Source organism: Terrapene carolina, unplaced genomic scaffold (genome assembly GCF_002925995.2).
Source record: "Terrapene carolina triunguis isolate 2854851 unplaced genomic scaffold, T_m_triunguis-2.0 Scaffold789, whole genome shotgun sequence".
Classification (NCBI taxonomy): domain Eukaryota; kingdom Metazoa; phylum Chordata; order Testudines; family Emydidae; genus Terrapene; species Terrapene triunguis.
In genome coordinates, this window is record NW_020665140.1 from 2075276 (window position 1) to 2098706 (window position 23431).

General features: G+C 40.4%; 1 protein-coding gene across 2 annotated transcripts in view; it reads right to left on the reverse strand.

The window, feature by feature from the left end:
* Positions 1 to 23431, reverse strand: part of BMPR1B (bone morphogenetic protein receptor type 1B) — a 388242-nt gene that overhangs the window by 223409 nt on the left and 141402 nt on the right. For both annotated transcript variants that reach the window (XM_026660518.1, XM_026660517.1), the window contains exon 3: positions 10253 to 10333. The gene's annotated coding sequence lies outside the window, so the exon portion shown is untranslated. The remainder of the gene's footprint in view (positions 1 to 10252; positions 10334 to 23431) is intronic.

Genomic DNA, 23431 nt, shown 5'->3' on the forward strand with positions numbered 1-23431 from the left:
AGCTTGCTCCTGTGGCTAAACTTCAGAGTACATACATGCAGGCACAAACGACCGCTCACACTGAGTACATTGCAGGGCCATAGTCTGACAATAAATCCCAAATATTAAGGATTTAAAAAAAAATAAACTATAGAAATAAACGGATACTTATACATAGGGCTCAGTCCTGCTCACAATGAAATTAATGGGAGTTTTGACAGACTTCAATGGAAGCAGGACCAGGCCCACAAATAAATTAATTATATAAAATATTAAAAGGTATCCTGAGATTGAATTTGTGTTAAACGTATAATTCAGATGAGAGTTGATTTAGGAGGCTGTGGATGTGGTTAGAGTTTTTGTTACTATACCATGTGCTAGGTCGATTAAAGCCATCTACCCTTTTATACCACACTGGTCCCTGTGGTACCTGGATACTTCACAAATTCTAAAGAGTAGCATTAGCTTCTGATATGTACTGGCTCATGTTCTGCACCCACTCACTCCCCACTCCCCAACGACTTAAGGTTCCTCAGGTGTACATCAGCACAGAACTTGGCTTACTGTGTTTAATCAGGTGTTACAATTCCATGCAGCAGAGGATGGAGGTGTGCCCTTTCAATTTTGCCTATGGATCTGAAGTGCAACATAGAGGAGATCAGTCACTCATTCTTTTCCAATAGTAATTCCTTGTTAGTTGAACATGAAGGACTATTACTTGATATGTCATCAAAGATATCAGTTATTTCTTTTAGGAAGGATCGCATGTACATCAGCACACCCATAAACCATGCATAGGCATGGGAACATTCATATGGATGTGGTACTTCACCGAGTTTGTCTTTGCAACACCAGCACCATTCACCATCTTTTCAGTTTACCTATTGTAATCTAAAAGGTAGCAATCTGCAATGCATACCAAATAGGACAGATAGTTGATGCAGAATTAGACCTTTTTCTCATCGGCAGTTGGGGGGGTGGGGAGGGAAGAGGAAGGAAGAGGAGGAGAGGGACAGGGATTGGAGAATTGGAATCCAGTGTTAGCTATCAAGTATTCAACACTGAATATTATTGGCAATATTGTTGCTCTAAGCCACTACAGCTGGCGGTGGGATGGGGTCCACGGAGGATGGTCTCCACAGAGTTGTCCAGCAAAATGCACTCAGGAATGTGGACCTCAGTGGCCCCTATAATTCTTTCTTTCTAGAGGGCACTACCATGTTTTTTTTAAGCACAGCATGCCCTTTCTCCTTCGCCTCTCTCAGTTAGCCAGTAGAGTTTGGCGGGGGGGTGGGGAGGGGAGAGATAAAGAGGGACCACAGGACCGTGACTCTATCCTTGCCCCATATATCCACTCCTTTGCTCTTTCGGGGAGTCTTGTACCATTGTCAGCACCAGGCTAACCCACCATTCCTTGCACCCTAGAAGCACAAGGACCTGATCTATGCCTGGACAATGCACAGCTGCACCAGTATGGGGAGAAAGTACTTTTGTATCCTCTCCCTCCTCCCTCACTCCCCCCCACTTTTTGTTTTTTTGGAACCTATACAGGACTGGAAACAATCTACTGCTAAACTGTAACTATATGGCTCCTCATCTTCTGAGCCCCAAATGGAAGTGACCTGTAGAAAGGGTGGTGGGGAGGGGGGGGGACGGGACATGACAATGGACTGTCTGGCTTTGCCCATAGAATTAAAATCCACTTCTAGGGAGCAATTTGGTTTCAGGAATATTTCCAATGATGCCTCGTTACCTTTCCCTCCCAAACCCCACACCCCCTTTAGAAAAAAGTTATATGCATGCCAACCTAAATAATATTCCTGCATTTAGGGAAGAAATGTGTCAACACATTAGCTTAAGGAGATCCTTGTTAATTCCCATCTCGAGACTTCTGAAAGAGAAACCTAACCTGTTGCAAAATGGTTCCAAACAGCATGAGTTTGCAGTGTAATCTTTTCTCATTGGCATATTTAAGCTCAGACTGTAGGTTTGTTTTTTCAAAACAATATTGAGAAATCATGTAATCAGAGAGCACAGTCATGGTTCATAGCACACACTGCCTCCTGGGGCACAGGGAAAGCTTCCACTTGCTCACAAAAAATGGCCAGTGAAAGGAGAGGGCAGTTTCCCCTCACTCCTTGTGGGGAGGCAAGTACCATCTAGTACAAGCCTAGAGCAGTACTTTCTTTGGTATTTATATGGCCCCTGGTATTGTGGTATCTGAGAACCTCAAAATCTTAAATGTATTTATCTATACAACACCCCTGTGAGATAGTATTTGCCTGTTATCCCCATTGTACAGATGGGGAAGTGAGGCCTCAAGAGACTTAGTGACTTGCCAAAGGTCACACGGGAAGTCTTGTGGTGGAGCTGGGAATTGAACCCAAGTCCCCTAAGTCATATTCCCTTCACATTTGCACTCTGGGGAGCAAACCCCCCCCCCCCAAATGTCTGGGTGTTCATTCATCGCCAGGCACAGATGGGCCTAGAATGCTTTTCCCCTAAATACTAAATCAATTATTTGTAAACACACTTTTTAAAAAAAAGTTCTAATTAATTAATTTTCTTTGTATTACATCATCATCATGTTGCTGCAAGATTCTAAAGTCTCAGTGACTAACCTAAGGATCAACTAGGGGATAAAATGGAAGAAATGAGGCTAAATTAATTCTGAACTACGTTTTTAAAAAACCCGCTCATTTCCATTAATTTGATATCCACCTACATATTACATGGGTACCTTCTAGAGTTAGGCAACCACACAGCTTTGCAGAAGCATTTGATCCTTAGCTATTCTAGACCCAAGTGGAGGTTCCCAATCATGCCAAGGTGCACAACAGTTGTGAGGTGGATCACTGTCCACTAGGAAACAGCATGAGACCACCAGAACCATTTTCATTTGTAATTTCTACCTTCTGAAAATTGCTTAACTCAACTTTAGTTCAAACGCATAAGTTACTCCCCACCCTAGATGGAACAGCTCACTTTTCATCGCCGCCTTTGATCTGGAATCAACAAGGTGACTAGACAGCAACATATGTTTTTACACATACTGAATATCTGCTATGGTAAATGAACCAAGGGAAAACAACAGCACTCAAGAACATTAGAGTGACTTGGGAAAATACCCAGATGATTTTGTTTGATTAAAGAAATATTTTGGAAGCTTCTGACAGATATATGGAAGTCATTTACCTGTAATTGGAAGGTCTTCAAGAGGTGCAGTCCCTATCTGTATTCCCCTGTTGGGGTCCATGGGATCTGTATGTATGGCGTCCTGAAATCATGTGAGAGTCTCACTGGCCTCTTCCGCAAGGCAACAACAACCGACTCCCCTAGTGTATACAGAGGAGGAAGACACTGAGCCAGATCCACCATTACCGGCGGTACAGACAGGTATATCATCGTCCTCATCCGATGGAGCAATCGCCTGATCCCTGCGTGATGACCACAGGCAACACAAAGAACTTTTGCAGAGGGTGCTAACTGAACTTCAGATCCCACTTCAGGAAGTTGATGACACACAGCACAAGCTCTTTGATATCCTACAGCCAACTGAACCCAATTGGGCAGCTCTCCCAGTAAATGAGGCAATCATGGAACCAGCCAGAGTGGTATGGCACACACCTGTATCATGCACCCCTACTCCCAGAAGAGCTGAGAGACGATACTTTCTCCCTACAAAAGGGGCAGAATTTTCTATGAGCACTTGATTGGGCCCTCAGCTATCAGCACTTCCTCATCACTCCAACCTGAGCTCCAGGGAGAGCGTTGAGCAGGGCGTTACCTCTCCACTTGTTGGATGCCAAGTAGGACTTCTCCATATTCTGATATAGGCTATTATAGGAACAAATTCTGTGTGTCTATAGTACAGCACATAAAAACTATAACTCTTTACCAAGAGCTATGTGAAATTACATATATTCTTTGAAATATTTAAAAATTTGTATATTTCTTATGCCAGCATTAGAAAAGGTGAAACTCCTATGAAGCTAAACCATGATAAAAATGGTGCAATAGAGTGATCAAGCAGTCCACGTTCTCCTGTTACATGATTCCCCCAACTACATGGAGAGGCAGAATGGAGATTATTCTTTCCAACTGGGTTGCTGAATCTGCAATTCTATTTTACAACAATGAGAGCTCCATCCCACACTTTTCTTGTGTGAACTCCAAAAGTCATACAGAAATAAAGTAAGTAAGTTTCCGTGGATTGGGCTAGAGAGCTTTAAGGGACTGGCTATCTATGAAAGATCTGAACAACAGCACTGCAAAAACCACAGTAAAATACTTCAAGTGACTTGCCATCTGTGCCATAAGTCTGACAACAATATTGTTTTCATCTTCTTAAATCATGCACAGTTTAGTTTAGGAGGGAGATGAGGGAACAGGACCAGCCTTTAGCCAAAATGCGACAACAGACTCTACAGTTCTGTAAGTTATCCCCTACTGCATTATGAAATGCTTCAGACATGGGGACCTGTTTCATTACTGGTCTGTTAACAGCTCCACAGCTCTGAGTTTGGCTGCATTCACTTTGTTTTGCATCAAGCTGGCCTATCGCCGTCATTTGTGAAATGCTGCTACAGTTTGTAACCTAAAACACAGAAAAAAAAAAAAGTACACAGCAGCTGTTCATATTTTCAAGGAAGTCTGTTTTAATGATGTCATGGAAAAAGGCTGGAATCTAGTAAAACGTTTCAGACAGGCAGGCCATTCAAGCCCCTTAAACAATATGCGTACACATGTTGCGCCATGTACATTACATTACGGTATAAAAAGGCAAAGACTGGAGAGTATTAAAATATTATTGAGGACAGGCAATTAGGGTCTTTTCATAAATTTACTTTAATAAACTCAGTTTACTACTGGAACTACCCAATAAAGCAACATACAAAAGCTGCAGTACTAGCTCCATATCAAGCAAGCCCATTTTGATCCATCAAACAGTTTAAAACTATTTTAAAGCCACTGGCAAGCTGGGACTATAAGGGAATTCAGAACATCTCCCAAAAAAGATTCTGTACACAGAAGTAAAAGTAAAAAATTAAACACAAAGCATCAACTTGTACATTCTTTAAGAGGTAAGAAGGGTGGCGGCTCAAATACTGCATTTACATATATCAGTGCAGCTCTCACTGCAGTCAATGGGAGCCCCACATGTGCATCCAATTTGACCCATTCTTGGCAATCAGACTTTCTGCAACCACCTGTGCTCGGCTATTCCATCGCTTGCAACAGCCTGTTTGTACACTACTTTCTGAGCTCAAGCAGTGTACGTGGCATTGCACAGGGCCTGCTCACCCCCTACTCATCTTCTAACAGAGGAGCATTAAAGAGGAGAGGATCTGCAGTGGGATGTGAAGTTGTCAGAGGCAAACGGGAGATACTGCACATGTTCTACAGTCATTTGGGAGCCTACAGTAGTATTTATTTTGCCCTTATAATGGTCCTTACAGATTTTCTTCTGCTGGGGATCTGAAGATGTTTACATTACATTAATGTGGTGCGAGGCAGGATAACTGGACATTTCTGATAAGATGAGATCTTCTGTTTCTAAATTTACTGAGAGAATTTAAACATTCAAGCTGACTCTCTTGCATATTCAGCAGCTGGATAAGTAAAACAAGGCTGGCCCTGTTTAATGCTTGTAGCCACAACATAAATACATAGACCTAAAAGAACCACATTCTGCTATGTATGGGCTCAAGATACAGAGGATACATATCTTGGAATACACTCAGTAGCTGGAATATAAAATGAATTAAACTGTGATATAAATTAGGGATGAGGTCAAACATAAATCCTTATCCGACATCCTTAAATTTTTTGTTGTTGTTGGGGAAGGAAGGTCAAGAACCGAAACCTGGAACCAGATCACAATTCCTGACTGGCCCAAATTTCTATAACAGGCTGAGCCAAAACCTCAAATCCAAACTCCCTTTCAACTTTGGGGGATTCAAAACACAGATACAAATTCTGGAACACAGACCCCTCTCTAGTGAAAAAAAAAAAAAACCTCGCACAAAAACACACAAAAACCAGGCAAGTGTTCTAAATGACTTGTTGGGATTCTTCCAACCCCAATTATGATACTTGGAAAGTAAGTTTGAGCTAGCGGCTGTAGAGCATCTCTTCACAGTGCTATGTTGTCTGCAACTGCAATCAGCAGCCATAGTTTACACAGACACCTACCGGACTATTGAGGGGTTACTCATACGTCTAAGTGTTTGCAAAACTGAACCCCAAATGAGGAAAGTCTTCACAATGCAAAAATTTTGATACTCCTGGTTATGATTTACGCTTTTGTAATACAGACTAGCTTAGAAATGGCCAGATACAATAGTGTAAATCTGGAATAACTTCATTGACTTCAAAGGAATTAACTAAATTTACACCAGTATACGTGAGATTGAAATTGGCCCTATGATTTATAGCAAAGCACGTTTATACCTTATGTAATTTGTACAATACAATACATTTGTACAATCGTGAAAAGATGTTCAAGAACAGTAACTCAACAAAAATGTCTCAATAATGCTACCAAGCTGAGTAACTCAAGCCTGCTGAGTGACACTTGCATTTATTTGGGTGGCAGTTTTCCTAATCTGTCTCTTAATGAATCGGCTTGTTACTACTATACTACTTTAACAATTCTTGCTGGGTTCTTTCCTGTTCTCTTGTCAGACTTCACGTAGCTCTTGCTATGTGCACTAAAGCATTGCATAATCGAATACCCAATGAACCGTGTTCAAAAGAATTACATTACATCATGGCTCCTCCAAGCATTTGATATACTATCTGTGTGTTGCAAATGTTTCAAAATACAGTTCAAGTTGCGGGTGGAGAGGATGAATGTGTAAATGTGGTGGAGGAATGGGTGGGCAAGACCAAACAGATATGGCCCTGCTCAGAGCTTCCTACTTATCCTTTAGTGAAATCTTACATCTAGTTCACCGTCACAGAGACTATAAATCTAATAAATATTAAGGGCCCAATTCTGCAAATCAAAGTGAACATAAACCCAGCAGAAACAGCCCTTGTAGGATGTCTCTTGCATAAGGGGAGCCCAGGTTTGCTGAGCCAATATAAGAGCAGCTATACCGAAACCACATTTGCTACCAGTACAATGATTATGGCCGTTACATTCTTACGCTCCAGCAGGCCATGGTTAGCCAGCATAACATAGAACTACCAGAGGACTGGACCAGCTCCCACCAGCTCTGAGATGACACAGGGCTTAAAGAGAACTTTGCACCCACTGAGCTAAACTAGTTGCACACAAACTGGGTGCCAGTGTCTGGCCCCATATATCTATAGCAGGCAATCTGCAAGGGAAATATACAACTCTTCCCTAATTAATAAAATATGTATTTGAGTCTCAGAGTTTCCCAATCACACTGCCATTGATCTACTGCTTATAATGACTTAGACCCTGATCATACAAATACTACTGATAGCTAAAAGTGGGCACTGAAACTACTATCACTTTGCTTGAGAAAATTTGCTTGAGAAAATTTAATGGGTCTCACTTTTACTTGACAGTCAGCTTGCTCTTTATGGTATCAATCCTGCTCCCGTACTCATGTGGATGGCAAAACTCCCATTGACCTCAATGGTGCAGGATCAGACCCCATTTCCCTTAAGTTCACAGACTTCGTAGGCTAGACTACATTGGTATGGGTATATCCAGCGGAGATTGGAGACTTATGTTAGTAGGGTGGCTCTTGCAATGCTTGTGGATGGAAAACGACCAAGGGAGAGGCCAAAGACTTGGTACATAGACAAGATATCAATAGACCTCAGAGAGATCAAGCTACATAACAGCCTGGCATATAATCATGAGTTTTGGAAGACGGCTATAAAAGTGGCAAGAAAGATGACAATACTTAGTAGCCCTGATCCTGCAATCAGCACCATGCAGGCAAACCCATGTGCCCATGTAGCGTTTACTGTAGGACTGGGACCAGTAATACCACTTTGTAATATCCTAAGCAGTTGCTTTCCTTTGTTAATATTTATACACTTCAAATATTTGTAGACTGTTAACATGGTTGTTCCTTGAGTAAACAAACTGTGAAAAAAATTAACTAATACAAAAACTACATAAAAATAAATGCTTTTTTAGATTAAAAACAGAGCTGTAAATTTGAGGAAGTTTCCTCCTAAGTATTTCATGATAAGTCAAATTTCAAAAAAATCTACTATTTGTGCTATGTGAATTTCAGAGACAACACCATATTGCTTATTGTCAGGTGACCACTCCCTTTCTCTCCCTCATTTTTTTACTCATTCTGTGCACATAGGTGTCAGATGGGTCCCTTCATACATTACATTTGGCAACAACAACGATGCTAGTACACTGACAGAGAGAAAGACGGGAACAAGTAATATATAGCCAAGTTGCCTGTCACGTTACCAGAACCCAGCAAAACCCAGTGGGACTCATTCTCCAGTGTCTGCATCTTGTGTAGTCATTTACACCTGCGCAAAATGTAAAATGCTACCAAATCAGAACTCTCCACCCAAATTGGTAATAACATTTCACACCCACTTGGTGCAGATGTAAATGAATATATAAAGAGGAAAGTAGTAGAGAACCAGGCCCAACATTAGCCATCAGTTTTGTGGCATCCAGGACTGTCTATAAGTAGAAAACTTTTCAAATGAGTTTGGGTTCTTAAGCTGTAGATTCAAAATCAACAGCATTTTAATTTGTTTTATAGTTTATGTCAAAAGGAAATATTTCAAAACTTTGCCTTTAGAAGGTGTGAAACTTGGGGGGGGGGGGGGGAGTTTTCCTAGCAGAGATGTGAAGATAATGGAGTTTGGAAAACAGAAGAGAAAATAAATGACTACTTTAATGATCTCAAAAATGTGTAAAGTTGAAAAGTACCCTCTTAAAAACAACACTGTCTGTACACAATATAAGATTCTCAAGGCAGGAATTGCCCTACGTCGTCTAACAGTTTCAAGCATTGCATCGACATTTAAATAACAACATGCCTATTTTTATAAGAGAATGTTACAGTTTTATTTTAAACTTAATAGACATCCAATTTTTCCTTTTCAAAACCTGGGCCTAGGTAACAAAGCACCAGAGTCCTATAAACTTTCTAACACCAAACGCAAATTAAGCAGTGAAATTGCTCTAGGAAAAGTTCCAAGAATGTAAGAGTCTCAACATAATTTCTATATCTTAGGCTTGGACTTTTCGTCACACTCAAACAACATAAAATATCATACTGTCAAGAATTATTACTTCACTATGGAAGATTTTCAGTTATTTCCCTAGTTGCAAGAAACTCCTGGCTCTTTGCATGTAGCTCTCAAATTAGATGATAGAGGTTCTGTTGATAGAGTAGCTCAGAAACTGCTGATTTGCCTGAGATGCTAGACCCTAGGGCTCATATCTCATAAGCCATCACAGCATATATTGTAAACTATTGTGAAATTTGTCACTGCACGTGCTGTTTGCTATGGAAGAGTGTATGCTAGTAATCGGTATTGTGCCTGTCTGCATAGAAAAATGTCAGTATTGCTGGTGTAAAACAACGAGACTCAGTTTTATTTTCTGTGTCAGCTGTCATCACAGGAGTTTATAACAGCATCTCCACTGAGTACAGGACCTACACACCGAAAACCTCAGAATCCTCCCTCCTTTGCACAACTCAGGGTTTTAACTGTTTAAACAAAGAACTGCTGATTTTTCCAGTACAGAGCTACTGCTTGTTTATCTCATGGGAAAGATCAAAGAATGACAACCTAGTTCTGTACAAATGCTATTATTCAGCAATACCCCCAAAGGGAAGGAAGAATGTTTCCTGATACAAATTGTAGATCCACAATTCTTGTCTGAAAATCTAAAATGGGCAACGGTAGCTAGATTAAGTCAAGCCTGGTGCTACTGGTACTCTCTGAGCTAACTGCAGAGCCACAGTACTGATATTTACACTTTGAGGATTTAAAAGTGTAACTTCTCAGTTGGTTCCTATTATTATATCTGAACGCAACATCCTACCTTTCACGTTTTGGGTGGCAGCCCACATATACGAACAGAAACCACCTTTCCCCATGGTAGATCACGCAAAATACATTTTCATTCCATTACAAAGCGGCATATTTTCAATTATTCTTATTTAGTTTTTCTTACTACAGCTCATAAACTGCCATTCTTCTTCTCTGTCTGCTTCATGCTGGTGCTTAATAATAATAGCTATGTCCTTAATATAAACAAAATGACTGATTCAATTAAATGGATATAAGTCCTTACCTGCAGAATTCCCAATATTCAAGAAAACTTCTTGTCACTTCTGTGCTTTAAACAAAACAGGAGCATTCCCCGCTGGGTGACCTACAATAGAGCAGAAAGATATATCAAGACAACATAATATGGTACATTTAACATGAGCATCAAATTACACTTTAATGAGAAAATTAACAGTTAAACATTTAGCTATTATCTTGCCGTAGCATGCCTTTTATGGATACTTGTGCCAAACAGTAAATGTTTGGCAGGAATCAAACAACATGAAATGCACATATTAATAAGAGGTACCTTTCCCCTCTTTCAACATATACGCTCAGACACGGAGATGTTTTGATTGCCCTTCATTCTCTACTTGTATGGCTCATGTTGCAGTTATATAAATTAAATAATTAAACTCATGCTGACACTAAACCATAGTATTTTTACAACTAAACAACACAATCAATAAAACTAGTCACTTGAGTAAGAACTGTAGTATTGAGACCAAAAGCATTCTAAGTTGCTGTCAACTTCTGAGTCTTGCAGGAAAAATAAAAAAATCCTTCTTGCTTCAAACTTTTATCTGATTTACATTTTACTGAACACTGAAACCTAAATATTAGGGTGACTGAAGCCTAAATATTATTTCACAATCTGAAACGTAGCAAAACAAAATAATATTATTTTATTAATGCACAAAAGCCAATAATCACACTGCAATCAACAGACTTTCAAATTCAAGTACCAGGTAGTGATTTTACTATGCAATCCCCTATTAAGAATGGAAGCTGTGAATTTAATCCTTCACTTGTCATGCTGGACATGTTCCTAGGTGTTTCAGCCAGTTTCCTTGACTGCTATTTAAAATATATATTTAGTGCTGCTCTTGTATACAATAAATTTCCATAGATTTTCAATGATAATTTACCATTACTTAATGGACATTTTAGCTGACTTGACTACTACAAAGTCATAAGGGACTTGATTGAGATTCTTACATTGTGATGATGGTTTTGTTTTAGTGCTGCTCTTACCAGACAAGTGGGATCACCCATTCTGCTCCATTTTTTTTTAAACGTATGTGTTCCAAACACAAGAAAGTAACACACACAATACTTAGGGCCAAATGATACCTGCTCTGGAATGGTGGGAGAGAAACCCGAGAGCCCAATTCCACACCTAATAAACTCACACTAGATGCATCTATAATGAGGCCTCTTACACCATCTGAGAGCCCAGTTCTTCCACCCTATTTAGTGTTGAGTAGAAGTTTAGAGCTTGATCCTGTAAACACTTCTTCATGTGCCCAACTTTAGCCATGTACGTAGTCCCATTGAAGAAGTCATGTGAGAGTGTTTGCAGAATAAAGGCCTTAGTCTGCAAGTAGTCCCCTGAAGACTCATTCGATAATTATGTAAGCTAGTAACAATTTTAATGATAGTGGGGTTACTGGCCCACTGTAATACAGTTGAAATCAATGAGGTATTTATGGGAGTAAGCGTCTACTCAAGGGAGAGAGTGGAACAACTGGGCCCAGAGTATGGGGGCTCAAAGAGGGCAGGAGTTGCTTGAAGCACAACATATTTACTTCCTATTTGGGAGGGGGGGTTGGAGGAGGGATGGGGTAATCAAAGTGGCTCTGAACAATAAGATACAAAACCAAATGAATTAAAAAATGTAGACGCAAAATTAAAAGTTTCAGTTATAACAAAATATGGCAGCACACAATCTATCTGGGGTTCAAAGTGAGTGATGACCTAACATTGCCCCATGAGTCAGGAAGAAATGTAGATGTAACTGCAATACAAATGTCAAAGAAAAGAGTCATGGATCTAAGATGAAACTTCTTTCCTGCAGTATGGTTGTATGTTAGTGAAGCCCAATTTTAATGGCTTAACTCAGTGCAGAGCAGCAATCATAATGGAAAGCCAAAGTTAATAGGGTACCATTTCTTTTTTCAAGACCCACAATTTTTGTTGGCCTGTTGAGTGTCTAGTAGTGACATGACTAAAATTTGTGATGAAAGTGTTCCTCTTTGCAGATAGAGGGTTGCTAAAAGTCTAAAACAAATTCAAATCTTATTCAAGAAAGTAACATTTACAATACAGTAACATAAGAACAAAGCAGTCAATATTGATTTCTGAAGATGAATCTTTACAACAGGGGTGGGCAAACTTTTTGGCCCGAGGGCCACATCTGGGTATGGAAATTGCATGGTGGGCCATGAATGCTCATGAAATTGGGGGTTGGGCTCTGTGGTGGGGCCAGAAATTAGGAGTTCAGGGTATGGGAGGAGGCTCTGGGCTGGGGCAGGGGGTTGGAGTGCAGGTGAGAGGATGCTCCAGCTGGGGGTGCAGGCTCTGGGATGCAGGAGGAGGCTGGGACCGAGGGGTTCAGAGGGTGGGATAGGGATCAGGGCTGGGGTAGGGGGTTGGGGCGCAGGAAGGGGTGAGGGGTGCAGGCTCCGGCGGTGCTTACCTCAAGCAGCTACCGGAAGCAGCAGCATGTCCCTCCTCCAGCTCCTACATGGAGGTGCGGCCAGGAGGCACTGTGTGCTGCCCCATCCCCAGGAGCCGCCCCTGCAGCTCCCATTGGCCATGGTTGCCAGCCAATGGGAGCTGTGGGAGCCGCGCAGAGCCACAGCACACGCGGAGCGGGACAAGCCCCCGACCCCACTCCCTGGCTGGAGCACCGGAGCAGGGTAGGCCCTGGACCCCGCTCCCCGGCAGGAGCTGGAGGGCCTGATTAAAACGTCTGAAGGGCTGGATGCGGCCCCCCGGCCGTAGTTTGCCCACCCCTGCTTTACAAAATAGTTGTATAGTACATTAAGGCCAGGTCTACCCTAAACACTTTTGCCACTATAGTATTGTCAGTTAGCAGGGTGATTTTTTTACATTTCTATACAGGTAAAAGCCCTATTGTAGACAAATTTATACAGACCTAAAAGGTACTTTTGGCAGTATAGCTTATTTTGCTCAGGGAACTGATATAAACTACACTGGCAATAGCACTTTTTGGCAAGATGAATCTATACTAGGAAGGTTCATCAGGTTAGCTATACCAAGAAATCTTTTCTAGTGTAGATCTGGCTTACGTCCACTAAACAATTCATGTATTTTCTCTTTTCCTTCCCACTTCCTTTATTTTCATAAGTCAATAGTGCTGTACACCCTATTTAATTCCCAGCCCTGCTGTTCATGAGACAAATTAATTAGGCTGTTAAAACACCAGTTATATCCTGGCATTACAATTCAGGTTAGCACCTTCAGCAACCAAGTTCTGACTATAATTATGCTGGCATTTGCTCCTGGAAAGTATGGAAAATAATTACTACAAAGCTCCAGTCGAGCTGAAGGCAGACATAACTTCTCAGATCAAGATCAATTTGATGGAATTAAGCAGGATCCCACCTCCAGTCAGTTATCTTTACCCTCATCACTAGATGACCTCAGAAGACATAGGAATAAAAAGACTTAATCAAGGCAACAAAAGGTAATTATTCACCCCTAACATGCTTTAAGGAGAAATACGCACTCCTATAAATCTGGATTTATAATTATTTGCTGGGTAAGATGTGATAGATTAATACAAGTATTTATAGGTGTCCACTACAAAAAGTATACAACTTTGAGAAATCACATTACTATGCCCACATCAATTAGCTACCCTAAGGTGGACGGAAAGCAGGTTTTAAGGAAAAAAATAGTGGTATCTATATTTAATAAAGCACAATGTTGATATATAATGTTGATATATAACAAAACAATTATCTACCTTTCCTTCAGGAAGATATTTGGCTTCATTTTCAGTGAGATACTACCATGGCAGATTGTTATATTGTAATATTTTAAAAGTAGAAGGAGACCTCTCAAGACCATGAATGAGGCTGTTTTCCAACTAGCCTTTTGCTTTTGACTTAACTTATTGGGCTAAATTTTGGAGGGAGACTTAAACCTCCCTGTACATTTGCACCAGCTATTTTGCATGCACAATCATCCATACTCACAAGAGACATTACTTTGACACACAAACGCTATACTGAGAAGTCATGAATGACTGTGCATACAAAATTGTGAGAAGAAATATTTGGTGATGAGCCCTGATGCTGAAGATGTTAATTTTTAACATCTAAATTTAAACAGAGTAGAGTTCAATTTTTATATTTGTGGCTTTTTTAATCTTAAGAACAAAGAAAAATTAAAATGGTAAACACTGTCATTTTTTTAAAAAAGGAGGCCACATCATGGGGCATACAGTGGTGAAAATAGGTTCATTCTATTTCATATAGCACTGGGGAAAGACGTAAGATTGGCAGCCCCGCAGACTACAGCGCTATATTTTTTTCCAAGGACAAGTTCAACAGAGGCAGTGGCAGAAACACTGCCCCACGTGTGTACTTCAACACTGCTCACATCTGGGGGTGAGGAACCCGTTCTTTCCCCTTGCCTTTTTAATTCTCAGCGTCATCGCAGAGCCTGCTAATAATGGTGAAAATCACAGTACGATGTACAGTATGTGCTTCTTGAAATGCGGCCCCTATCTAAAATTAACTGAAACAACATAATCAAATTACATAACAATGTCACATTTTTCAAGCTTGCATTCAAGCATTCAAAATGGCAGCTAGAAGTACACCCACTACCATTTTTAAATGATATTCCCACAACTCTGAGGTATAAAATCCTGAATTGACCACAATTGCTCAAGAGATTAGTAATGGGATTCAGAGACTTTCTACTCTATGTCACCACTTGAAATCCAAGCCAGGTTCATAGTGACTTACAACAGGCATAATCATCTAATGGCTATTTGTTGACATATGTGAAATGAGTTGGTGGTTTCAGTTCAGTTCTTAGTGGAGAGTATCCACATCACAAAACCGACTATCCCAAATGGCACTATCTTGTTGGCAAGGAGGGCCAGGATTACATGGGAATTTAGAATTAAACTATTTGCTGAGTCTCATTTCCAGAGATGGTACTTCCTGGTCAGCATTCAGGTGCATTAACAGCTCAGTATGGGGAAGTTGGGAGAAAGGAGTTCAAATTCTGATTAGTTTTCTCACTTTCAAACACTTTCTTTTGACATTAAACTCCTGCATTAAACATGTTCCTGCTCAGAATACTGTAAAGGTGCAGATAAAAGGAAACTAAGCCTAAAAAAAGGTGATAGTGTCAACAAATTGAAACTGTTAGCACCAAGCTTTACTTGCTTGACTTAAATATATATAATGGGGGAATAAATTGTGACTATTCACAAACATTTTTAAACGCTTTGCCCATGCTCAGGTCTCTACTGTATTTGCTTCTGCTAATATTCATGTCATTGACTTTTACTCACATAAATGTTCAAGGGAGGCAAATTTCAAAGCTGCTTATCCAAGAATATGTACAAAAATATTTTTTAAAATTCACATTGGAAGTTGTGCACTCAGCAAACCAAAAAGAATAAATCATATGACTTCAGACCATTCACTACCAAACAATACATCTTTAAGAGAGACATCAAATACTCACCTACAATGACTTGAATAACAAATTTGAGAAAACTGCAATCTGATTAAGGCTATTCTGCAGCCAGCCAAAGAAGCTAACCTCAGACAAACTGTGAATTATTCACTTGGAGCCAGTCTCTCTGCTCTTGTTTGTTAAAATCATTGTTGTCATAATGCTGTGTTTACTAGACTGCACTACAGTTTTAATGTGGATCAAATCTGCATGTAAACAAGTGAAATTTTGATACTTGATAATTATTTGTATTTAGTGGCAGTTAGAGGCCCCAACTTCAGAGACTGGGGTCCCACTGTGCTAGGTACTTGTACATGCACATAATAAGAGACAGGCCCTAACCCGAAAAACTTACTCTCTAAATAGACAATACAAACAAAGGATGGGAGAATGGAAGTAGTACAATACCTCATTTTATTTTAGAAATGGGGAACTGAGACAGAGGGACATTAAGGGTCTTGCCTAAGGTCACTCACACAGGAAATCTGTATATCCCAGAATTGAACCCAGTTCTTCTAAGTCCCTATGTAGTGCCTCAACAACACTGAAACTATCATCTCAGCCAAGTAGGGATGCTCTAGGAGCTACCTGTTCTGTAAGGATACAACATTGCGCCACTGCTCTGAGTAGCATTTGGTCATTGGCTAAGTTAGCCAGTCAGAAGCTCTATCGATCCCTCATTCGCATTCAGAATACACGTGCAGATCTGAGGTAAAGTTTGCTAGCTCCATACGTTGTGGTTTGAGGATCCCTCTTATGACTTAGCACCCGAGTAAGAGCTGAGAGCCTTGCTTCCTTTACAGTGTCATATGTGTATCAAAATCTTCATAAAAGACACATTTAAGAACAAATTTATTAATTCTATTTGGAAACAGCAGGCTGGCCTTTTTTTTTTTTTTTTTTGGCATGAACTACTAAACTTTAAATCTACAAAATCTCGGAGGAGACAAGTTTTCTAGTCGCCGATGCCAGTTCTCAACTATCCATGGTTCTTTTTACCCAGCAACATCAGGGAAGTACAAGTGCCATTACATGCATCCTGTGACTACACCTCAATGATAATAAAGTTATAGTATTCACTATTACCTTTTGCCAAAATACACCATAAGATAACTACAGTTATTTCCTTTTCTAGGCATAGGGGAAATCAGGGCATCGCGGATAACATTCTGTGATAACTGTTGGCTAAGGCTGCTTTTAACAATAGAAAGCCCTCTTCTAGTGTTTAAGGGAAAGTGTGGGAATGTACAGTATATTTATAAACACAGACAACAGATTGCACATTTTCCCACTAGCAGAAGTACTGTTCACAAATCAAAGGAGTTTCTCAGCCTGAAGTGTCAAATTTCCTTCTACGTGACATCGCCAGCCAAATATGGCCAAGTAGTTTTATTCTGTATATGATGACTAAGAAGTAACATTTTCAAGTTCCCTAACTAAAGAAATATGTGAAGGGAGAACAAAGTTCTCCTGACCCTAGCTTGGCATGCTGACAGTACAGGAGTAGGTTCTAGCAGAAGAGCCAGTTAGAAATCAGACTGGGAGCTGGTCTCCCTTTAAGCTTTCTATACTTCAATAAAAATAAAATGCAATTCTTTTGTTATCAAGAAAAGTTCATTCGCACAGATTCTGATCTCACACTGATTTTATCCCACCATAACCAAATCACCTCTACTGGGAGTTGCAGCGGTCCTCTTGTTGTTTTTTGCTGTGAGCACAGACTCAGACCCCTACTCTCATCTTTGTCTGCAGATCGTATATAAAAAAAATAATGCGAGAAATCAGATGTAATAGTGCTTGAATCAATTGAGGTCAATTATAAATGCATAACTTTATATATATATATATAAGAGTTCTTTAATAAATAATAATTAACAATAATACTACTTAGCTCTTACACTGTGCTTTTCATCAGTAGATCTCAAAACACTTTACAAATGGTCATTACTATTAACCCCATTTTACAGATTGGGAAACCAAGGCACAAAGAGGTGAAGTGACTTGCCCCAGGTCACCCAGTAGACCAGCTTCAGAGCCAGGAATAGAACCCATATCTCCTGAGTCTCAGTCCAGTGCTCAACAAACCCTTCTCCTTCCCCTCCCCCCCCCAGCCCCAGGTGTGAAACTAACCAATACAAATTAAAGGGGTAGGAATTTCTACATACTAGCTTGATGTTTTAAATCATGACTAAAACACGTACGACCGTACATTTTTGCAGAAGGGATGAGTTTTTGTCCATTGTGCTTATATGTTATGGATGAGTGAATCTAAGATGATGTTAAAAAAAAAAAAGTGAACAGAGTTTGAGCATAGAAGTTTCTGGTTATCAGGGAATAACGTACAGATTATCAACGGTGCAAAATTTGGTTTAAGATCAGGTGGCATAAGGAATACATAATCTGCAATATCTCCGATTGGGGGTAAAAGGTTGATGGGTCAAAGTACAGGCATTGAGATATGAGGGTATAAAGTTCATAGAGCGCTATGTTCGGATGTGGAGTATAATGAGTGGATATGATGATGAGGATGGATTGACCCTCATTTGGTGAGATTTAATGTTCAGGGGGTTTCTGGTTCCAGTTCATATGATCAACGGAAAAGGTCACTTGGTCCCTTTCTCGTAGTGGGAGAATGATGTCACTCTGGCTCACACCTCCTGGTAGTCGGTGGCCGGTGATGTGCTCGATGTAGATGTCCCTGGACCATCGGATGGTGTCTGAGACCATGAGGCGCTGCATGAGCCGTGCGTAGCGTCGACCGATCCCGCAGGTCCACAGCACACGCTCGTTGCAGGGGTCCCTGGCGCCGAGAGCTCCGACAATCAGGGCGTCCATCTGCATCTCATAGCCCTTCACTCTCAGGGTGTCAGCCAGGGAGGCGTACTTTTCCAGCTTATGAGCTCGGGCTTCACAAAATGCCAGGGTCCTGTTCTCAAAGGAGACCGTGACGTCGACGAGGATGATCTTTTTCTGGGCCTCGTTGGTGACGACCACGTCAGGTCGTAGCTGGCTGTCAGTACCAGGGATGGTGCAGTTCACGGAGATCTCCCCCAGGCGTGGTGCGATGGCTTTCACGAGGCGATTCTGGATGGCATTGTAGCGCAGCTGCCAGGCTCTGGAGTGGGGTTTGCAGCTGCACAGGATGTGGGGCAGGGTCTCGTTGGAGTAGCCGCACTTCCCGCAACGCTTGTCTCAGTTCCCGTGGCGGACAGCTGCGTTGACACTTTCCCTTAAACACTAGAAGAGGGCTTTCTATTGTTAAAAGCAGCCTTAGCCAACAGTTATCACAGAATGTTATCTGTGATGCCCTGATTTCCTCTGATTTTCACAGCATTCAAATAAATACTGGACTATATTGCATCAAATAAACACTGGACTATATTATCAACTTCTTCTTCTAATAGAAACAACCTCCAAGGCCCCAAATATTGGCTAACCACCTAGGCCAACCACTGGTGAGCAGCTACTGACACAAATGGTCCCATTCATTTCACCACAATTGTGTGTATGAGAAACTGCTCACCAATGGCAGCAAGGGGTTCAGAATCCAGCCCATAAATGAGTGTATGCAAATGAGTAAGTATGTGATGGACCTGAGCCTAGATTATGAACAGCTTTGATTTCTTTAATCAATTTTAACAAATGAATCAATCCCACATGGAATTAGAATCTTCCATTTTAGGTTATTAATTTAAGATTTTCCCCACAGATCTCAGGGCATCTGAGTAGTTACAAAACAAAAGTACCCTGCTCCCTTACATTTCCTGGAAAGAATGATATATCAGAAACTCCAGGTGGAATTTACTTACATTTTCCCCTGCTGTTGGTTTTCCCATGGAAGTGTGCAACAAAGCCCTAACTGTTCAGCAAGGATTCCACGAGGTGAATATCACACCAGGGCATGGTCTGAGCATTTTTGAAAATTGTTTGTGTGTTTTTTATAGATGAATATAAAATACATATTGGAAATTGGAACATATAATAATCATTGCTTCATAGCAAAAGTCAACTACAATTACATAAGAAAACAAAAATGAAAAAGAAAAAATATCAATTTAAAAACAGCCTATATTGTTTAGACCATTAGAAGGAATACCATTTACCTTGGGAGACAGTTACTCTTCAATTATATTTATATAAACAGTAATACAACTCAACAGTGCAATAAGTTTTCCCCACATCTTTGTTTCAGATAGTTGACAAAGACTCTACTGTCAAACTTTGCTGAATGATCTGGGCTTCCAACAGGAGCGCCGCCAGCTTTTCTGCCACCCTAGGCTGCGGAAAGTCCCGCCCCAAAATGCTGCCCACCACAGAGGCAGCGGAAGGTCCCGCCGCCGAAATACTGCCGCGGTCGCCGCCCCCCAAATTGTAGCGCCCTAGGCGACCACCTAGGTCGCCTAATGGGTTGCGCCGGTCCTGGCTGCCAAACCTGAACAAGTTTGACAGACAGTTCCAGCAATGGTCTACAAGAACAAATTCTAGTTCTCTCGCTCCAAAGATTTTTTAAAAAAAACAGCAGCTTTGTAAAGTTATCACTAAGCCTACTCCAATTTGTAATTTGCACTCTATAATTTTGGTCACTTGAACATGGGATCCACTATATGGCATCTTATACTGCTACAGACCTCACTGTAAGACTTGTTATGCCTCATCCAATAGGCTTTGTATTACTTCTAACCCAGAGAGAGCTAGGCCAGGGCTAGTCAATTTTTATTCTGGTCATGGTCCAAATTGCTTGGTCAAGGTACAGTCAAGGTCCAGAAACCAGAGAAAATACTAAAAATATATAACAATAATGATGATAAGTAAATAAAAAGATTTTGGGGTCCGTTCAAAAGCGTCTTGCGGTGCGTATTTGGCCCACAGTCTGCCTATTGACTACCCCTGAACTAGGCTCACAAAAATGCTGTCAGGTATCACTTTCCGTCTCAAAAACATCCTGTTCCCAACCCCAGGGGACAGAGAAGTTGAGTATGCCAGGAAGAAGCTTTGCCAGTACCAAAAGCAACAACTCCAGGGCTCAGACAAAAAGTGGGAGGTGGAGAGAAGGCTGCTTTCTACTCATGTCCTGCTACAGAGCTTTTTTGTTGTTGTTGCTGTTACTTCAGCTTTTTAAACATAATGAAGCAAGTGTTCTGAGCACACTATTTCAGAACTAAATGTTCAGGGACACTGATGAGTTCTCTTAAATCTGTAAGACTGCATTACAAAATATTTGGGTTCATGAAGTTTTATCCACTTCAGGAACAATAATATATACTGAAGAGTCTGGAAGCAACAGGACCTACCTTGATGAAGCAGTACTTGAAATTTCAGTTTCTATTTTAGGGGCCAAATCTAGAAATCTTTATTCAGGCAAAACTTCCATTTAAAACAGTAAAATGCAGACAGCTTTCAGATTTTAGCATCAGATTATTCCCAGTTTTTCTTTGGGCATGTTTTTAGAATAAGAATGTATGAAGCTCCGTAATGCTTCATGTTTTATTCAGCAAGTAGGCCATGTTTAATTTAACCAGACAAAACAAATATTTCATCATTTTAATTGGAAAATCCCTCACTCAGACACCACTAGAAAAGGACTACCCAACCAGGGGGCTCACAGGCTGCAGGGAGCCCATAAATCTGTTACCGTGGGGGCCCTGGCATTGTATTCAAAGCCATTTTTAAGAGCCAGTATGCTAGGCTGTGTGGGGAGCCCCATAAAACTCTTTAATAGAAACAGTGCACCTCTACTGGGGAAAAAGTTTGAGAAGCCTCGTATGCCAGTAGAATATATAATACAGTTTGCTAACAATGTACAAAAAACAGCTCAAGAAAACAGAATTGTTAGTAGCTCTAAAACAAGTCAAACCGTTTGTGTTTTGCCATATTTGGTAAAAGACTTAAAATTTAAGCAGTCACAACACAAACAAATGACATATCTTGTCAATAGAAGAATTTCTTCCCCCCTTCCATTTCTCCCCCTAGAGCAGAGGAGGCAACGTAAGTATAACTTTAAAAGATAACATCATCACTCTCTCATCTCCTCTGATGCTCCTTTCACTTTTAAAGTATGTATTTTCAAAAGATCTCTTTCGAATACTAAAGAGGCATTGCTACTGAAAGTGCAACAGGCTGGCAGGCAGCAGCAGGTGTATGGAGCAGTGGCATATAATATAAAGACACATCAGTAAGAGATTAGTCTAGGATGAATTTCCCAGACTACATGCAAGAGAGCCAAAAAAAATCTAATAGGGAAGCACTGACTATCCCTAGGTACTCAACTTCTCAACCCTCTCTTAATAAATTACTCTTGAAGGGAAAAAAATCAAATATAATTAGCAATAAGGAAACCCAGACCAGGCAATGGATTTGATTACATTTGCCATTCTCTTTTCCATTAATTTTGAATGTAAGCACCTTTTTCTCATAAGCAAAAGCTATACAACTTTCTCCTAACTATTATTATCTACAATGTAGTTAGGGTGACCAGATGTCCCAGTTTTATAGGGACAGTCCCGATTTGAGGGTCTTTTTCTTATATAGGCTCCTATTACCCCCCCACCCCCTGTCCCGATTTTTCACATTTGCTGTCTGGTCACCCTAAATGTAGTAGCATCTACAGTCTCATAGATAATTTCGAAACACGGGGGAAGACATAATCCCTGGTTCCCAGTATAAATGGGGATGAAACCAATGACCCAACTGTTGATTCCCAGCTTTAATTTGCATGGTTATATAACAAGCAATAAATACAAAGTCAATATTCAGATGAATAACACCTTTGCAATTATAAGTTATGCCATTTTAGTATCATAGGTCATTTTTTATAACTGAAAATAATATCAAACCTGGAGCACTGGAAAGCATATTTTAAAGTCATTTCAGTATCTATTTACAGTAACTATACTTATCCCTACTTTAAAAGACAAGAAATAACATGGTCACTAGGGAATCACCTGGTTCAAAACCAGAAACAATATGGATCCACAAAAGAAGGAAGAAGTTATTACATTCACCTTTCCTTGTTGCTTGCTATATGTCAATCCCAATGCACCTCCTAGTTTTCTGTCACACAGAAACAAAAATTGCCTTTTCACACAGAAACAAAAGTTGTGTTTTTATAAAATGGTTAATCACTTCTTTATGACTGAGTAGACCAGAGGTCGGCAACCTTTCAGAAGTAGTGTGCTGAGTCTTCATTTATTCACTCTAATTTAAGGTTTCCCGTGCCAGTAATACATTTTAACGTTTTTAAAAGGTCTCTTTCTATAAGTCTATAATATATAACTGAACTATTGTTGTATGTAAAGTAAATAAGGTTTTTAAAATGTTTAAGAAGCTTCATTTAAAATTAAATTAAAATGCAGAACCCCCCGGACTGGTGGCCAGGACCCGGGCAGTGTGAGTGCCACTGAAAATCAGCTTGCGTGCCGCCTTCAGCACGTGTGCCATAGGTTGCCTACCCCTGGAGTAGACAGTTTATATTTCCAGCAAAGAGAAAAGATTCTTCTAAACAGACCCTTTTCCCTACTGAAAGTCTGCAACTCCACAGCAAAAGTAACTAGTATCCACTACTGCTATAATTCACTGAAAAATCCTACATTAATCCCCACAGAGCCACATTACTCTAAGTCCCAAGTTAACTCTAGCCAGAACTGCAATTTACAAGTTATACTGAAACAAGATGAGATTACCCTATTAACGTAGTATA